Consider the following 5698-nt stretch of genomic DNA (forward strand, 5'->3'; position numbering starts at 1 on the left):
CCCCCCCCCCCCCCCCAACATCCAGTGGCTCCTGCTTGAATCCAGGATTACACTGTGTCTGCAGATCTGTCTCTCCCCCAGATACCAGCAGACAAACATATAACTGCTGCATTACAGCCTCAGTGCTCTGATGGGACATCTTAATGGCATTCATGAATAAAACCAATGAGTGCGTCTAACCCTAAGATCACTGCAGTCAGAAATTCCCAATGCCAGGGCGGAAGGCTGGTATCTTAAATACCAATGCAGAAAAAAAAAAATCTGAAAAATTTCAAGTATCCCTTCAAGTGAGGATCCGTGACTCTCTGTGTTTCTATGCCAGTCTAAGGATCCATTTCCATTCAGCTGACCAGTCTGAACACCAGCTGTTGTTGCTATATGCCCATCACCCACCAGGCTTTCAGAGGATTAGTTATCATTGATACCAAGCCAGAGAAGGAAAAAAATTAAGGAAAATACTACTGGGAAAATACACGTGAAGAATAGATGTAACTACTGGTTACTTGTGCCCAGCTACGTTTTGGCTTTTTCTAAGCTGGTTGTGCGAGTGTTTTAGGGCTTTAAGGGATTGTTGGTATTACAGGATTAAAGAATGTGTTGCTAAGAAGGACAAGTTGGAGAAATGGTGTAATGTTGAAGGAGCAACATATCGTAAATTCAATCTGGAGATGGTAATTTTGTCAGTAAGACTCGGGGATAGGAAGGTCACAGAGGAAGGGAGCCATTTAGGAGCCATGTGTTGGTCTGAGAAACGAGCATTGATTGGTTGCTAAAGTAGTTTTGTAATGCTAGTGGGCACTGAGGCTCAGCGGTGCTTGTGAAAATAGCTTAGACTGTGGTTTTTAGCCTGGGTTTGTCACAGAAAGACCTCTCCGAGGTAAAAGGGACAAACAAGAAGACGGGGTATATTGAATCAGCCGAACAGAACAGCAGAGCTGATCAATACTAACCAAATCAAATGTGATATTTTTGATTTAGAGCCTTAGACCGAAAACCTGATATTTGAATTTCATGATATTAAGGAAGTAGAATCGGTTAAAGGAGCTATTTGTAAGTTTAGCTATTGCTACATCACCAATATTAGCATTAACAGCTGTTTACTTACCAGTCTAGAAGAAACGTTGTGAGTTCAGCATCAAACTTCATTCAGTTACTCACCAACAGCTGTCTCCAGAGGTGGAAACCAACACCGATGTTAACTCTTGTCTCTTTCATGTCTTTTCTTCTACTGAAGTTAGCACGCTAAGCCGCTCACCGTCTCGTCACTATCTGAAAGTGACTCGCTGTAGCCTCCACTCTGCCCTGAAGATGCAGCACTGATGATGTAGGATGTATTATAACCTCTCGTCTTGTAAATGTAGTGATGGCCGAAGCTCTTGTCAAGAGACAATCACCATCACCTGCTCCTGGCAAGAAACCACGTTTTAGCCAGAAGAAGAAAATGACAGAAGGGAGTCATCGGCACAGTACAGAGAAAACTGAAATAAGAGATTGGAGCTGTTGTGACTTGTGGTTAGCGTGTTAGCAGGTAGTGCAACGTGCAGATTTGACATTTTTTATCTTGCTGTGACACCTTCTGGTGTGACCAGGCTACGAAGCGAAGGTAGAACTCGGTAGTTGGTCGCCAAGCATTTTAAACTTGTAGTAAAATCATGTGCAAAGTAGAGAAGTTGAGGTTGAAACAAGCTAATTGAGTAGAAGCTGAAGTAGAGAGAAACAGAGGAACCTGGTGCTGTGTGACCTGATTGTGGTTACACCTGAGGCATTTGAGATGAGTTATCCCGCCGCCGCACAGAGGTCATGTGATAGCCTGTGTGTTGTGCCGCGGGACTGGTGTTGGGTTTAAGGGAAGCACAGACCTGAGGCTTCATGGGAGCAGCGGCGCTCTCGGCCGTGATGCTGCCCTCAACAGTGGACTGTCTGTTCTGTCAGCCCAGAGGCCATAGAAGTGAGACAGACAGGGGAGAAACACAGCTATTATTACCTGTTTGAGAGGGACGGGCAGAGGTAGTAGCAGGGTAGCCCAACAACAAGCCTACCCTTCTGAGTGTAACCCAAACTGAAGCCATTGTTGTTATTAAAGTCTCAAAGGCTGAATTGCTGGAACTGAGAGATACTGAGACACAAATAGTGGCCAGGTGCCATTGTGAGTTTGGCTTCTTTTTTCTTTTTCTTTTTTTACCCACCATCAACAATGCATGAGAGATTATGAGAGTTGTAACTGGAGGAGTATAAATAGTCTAATGAAAAGGATGCAGCGTCTACAGAGGGAAAGTCCAGAGAAGAACACAGAGAAGAGAAAGTTATACAGATATGTGCAGCCTGTTGTTCTGCTGCTTAACAAGTTGACATATGTCATCTTTCATCATCAGCTGCCGCCATGTGATTTGTCATGGGCGCTGAAGCAGTATCATGAGCTGTTGAGTTGTTGTCAACTTGCTGCTCTGTGGAGCCAAAGCTTGTTTGAGGAAGTTGCCTTTTAAAAAAAAAAATAAAACTGTATCTGTTTTTAAAGATCTATATATATATATTCAGTAGGACCCAATAGGCTTAGGGCTGAGAGCCACAGACAGGGTAGGGAAGTCACAAATTATTCAGATTGAATACCAGGAAGACCTAACGCGTTGTTGGTTTTGCTCTTTTTACTGGATTTGTTGACAATAAGAAAAATAATTCTATCCTTTTCTCTTAAATACTGCAATGTACCCAGGTCTGGGTACACATCAGAAACCTGTAAACAGCTGGGTATTTGCAGATGAGCCGCTGCTGTCTGTGGACTGCTGTGACCTTAAAGCACATTTCCTTTACTAATGGAGTCTTGTTTTCATTAGCCATTATACAGTAATTAAAGTAGCACAAATCTGTAAACATTTGTGCCGCTTGTGTGTGTTTTTCCCCCTCTTGTCCTGTGTTTATGAGTGCCATGCTATCGTAATCAACGGCATCAGTAAAGAGGGATAATCATCTGCATTATGGAATGGACCTCTTATCCCCCTCAGCCCTTCTGCCATAATCATTTTTAATCTGCTTTCCATGTCCATTACCATCGTGCCTGCTCAGCCATTCCATTACATAGCGGGGCTCTCAGCAGACATCATGGCCCCCGCCACACAGCACTGCGCTCTGTGCCTCACACTTAAGCTGGTAACTACCAAATGTGAAAAAAACTGGGCATCAAACATTTAACAACTTTTTCAGACTGCAGTCTGCTCCATTCAGGTTTCTGTCTTTCTGCAGGTCAGGCCACAAGGACTGAGTTCTGATTAGTTCAGTTTCCAGTCAAAAGTCTTCAAACAACTACAGTGCGAAACATTTTATATTTGTCTTTTATTAACTGCCACCTTCCCTATTTGTCATCTTACACCTCCAATAAGTTTTTTCTCTTTATATACAACCCCAGCTCTCCAACATGTTTTGTATGTATCTTCCTCTCCACCCGAGAGGTGACGTTCCACATTCCTAGAACCAGTCTACAGTGCCAGAGGTTGGCATGCCTAGGTCTCTCCTATTGCTATGACACCCAACCCTGATGCCTATCTCTGCAGGTGGTGGGCCCTCAGGGGGGGCCAATCCATTTTTTTCAGCACATCAGCAGTAATGCAGGTTTTGTTCCTGACCGTTGTGACAAAGAGGGGGCTGAGCTGGAAGGCCAAAATGAGTTTGCTCCCTAGGGAAGCATCCAGACATCCAGTGGGAGCTCAGAGTAGAATCGCTGTTCCTTCACTTTGAAAGGAGTCAGCTGAGGACGCCTTTCATTGGAGGTTTTCTGGGTACGTCCGAGTGGTAGGAGAACCTGGGGTAGACCCAGAACCTCCTGGAGAGATTATGTAGCTCATCTGGGCTGGGAAAGCATCAGCATCTCCCATGAGGAGCTGGAAACCATCGATGCAGAAAGTGATTCTGGACTATCTTTTTTAACCTGCTGCCACTGCGCCTCAACTCTGGATCAACTGCAAAAAACAGATGGATCTTCCTTTTCCAACACCCACCTGCCCAATCTGGAAACATAAAATCCAGAGCACGACGGTGGTTAAAAGTGTAGAGCCATGAAGTGTCTCATTAGTTCTCCTCTGAGTAACACCCTTATCCAGGTTGACTGTTGTAGGTCAACAACTCTGTTTGCTGCCTTTTTTATATGCAGGTAGTGCTCACTGGAGCATTTGGAGAACAGGGGGCAATGTCTGTTTGATTCAAGTCCAGGGACCCTTTTACCTCTGACCTGGTCAGTGGCTGCACTTGACTGTTGTTTTTGTTTATTGTAAACACATCAGAATGTACCAGCTTCATCTATTGCTTGAGTAGATAACTATTCAGAAAGGCTTTTGTTTCTGCTCAGTGTGCAAAAATTGTATTTTTGTCGTTTTGTTTCAGTGTCCTTCACCTGTCCCATTTGCGCAAGCCTCTGTTACATGCATGACAGAAGCAGATTAAGTGTGTGCACCGCAGAGCTTTTCTCACTGGGGGGTTTACGTTGCCTTATTCCTCAGGAGCCTGCACAGAGCGACTGTTTGTTGCCGCAGAGTTCACAATGGACAAAGCTGGGAACACAAACATAAGCGTTTACTGAAGTCTCTTGAGAAGATCGACTCTTTCACAAAGATGCCATTCATGGTGATCTGCTCCTCCCCAGCTGTGGAGTGGACACTGCTGGAACACACACGCACACACGCCGCCTCAGACGCAGGCATGCAGACAGATGTGCACTGAAACACACACAGAATAGTCTTTCTCACCTAACCTTCAACACAGTCTTTCTCCTGTTTGCTCAGACCGGGAGAATCGTCTGCTCTCGCTCACGCACGTGATGCCTTCATCAAGCTGTGGTTGCACAGAAGGATATACATACAGCCATGATGCACTGTAAAACGGCAAAAGGAGATTTGGCAACAGAATTTCCTCTGGAATATGAGGGATTTTAGGGATTAACAGGAAACACACATAGTCCAAGGTACATTCTGTAAACTGTTACCTCATTCATAGAGGGCCAGAGTTGAATTTGTAACATAAGACTAGATATCAGCTGGGAATTTGGGTTTACTAACTTGATGGTTTTGTTTATATTTGTTATTTGTTTAAACAAGTTCCTTAAACAAGAGAAGTCATTGTTTCCACTCTAAGGATTAAACAAAAGAAATATAATATGGTTGATTAATGATCTTTTAGAGATACGTTTTGTCACCCTTTCCAGGCTTTATGCTAAAGCTAATTGCTAATTGCTTGCTATGATATTTGACTTTGTCAATCAGTACAAATTACAAAACCCATAAATCACCAAATGGTTGTTGAGACCGAAGTATCGTTTAACCTTGCTGCTCTGCAGTCGAACTGGCCCACTCACCCACATAAGAGTCTGCTCACTGAGTGTGGCAATGTCCTGAAGTTAACTCTGTAGTACGCAGACTTCCCTCTGATCTGCTGTGTTGGCATAATGAGCAGCAACATTTCCTCCTGCTAGCACTCACAGTATCCAGATGACTTTGTCTTACACTGCTGTTTTATTTTTTATGAGCAGTTACAGTATATTAGCCTCTGTGTGTGTGTGTGTGTGTGTGTGTGTGTGTGTGTGTGTGTGCACATGTTCAAGCTTTTCCTCCATGTGCCCATGTGTATTATTTATGTTTTTCATTTGGTATCCGTCAGTTTATTCTATCTGCTGTGCAGTGTGTGTGTTTAGAGAGATTAATTGGAATTCACTGTG

General features: G+C 43.8%; 1 protein-coding gene across 1 annotated transcript in view; it reads left to right on the plus strand.

Annotated features, from left to right (window-relative positions):
* LOC111662517 (serine/threonine-protein kinase N2-like) overlaps positions 1–5698 on the plus strand; it is a 32856-nt gene that overhangs the window by 4472 nt on the left and 22686 nt on the right. The gene's annotated exons all lie outside the window — the stretch shown is intronic.

Source organism: Seriola lalandi, unplaced genomic scaffold, assembly GCF_002814215.2.
Source record: "Seriola lalandi dorsalis isolate HSWRI2012SDOR001 ecotype SW California unplaced genomic scaffold, Sedor1 jcf7180002054563, whole genome shotgun sequence".
In the NCBI taxonomy this organism is placed as follows: domain Eukaryota; kingdom Metazoa; phylum Chordata; class Actinopteri; order Carangiformes; family Carangidae; genus Seriola; species Seriola lalandi.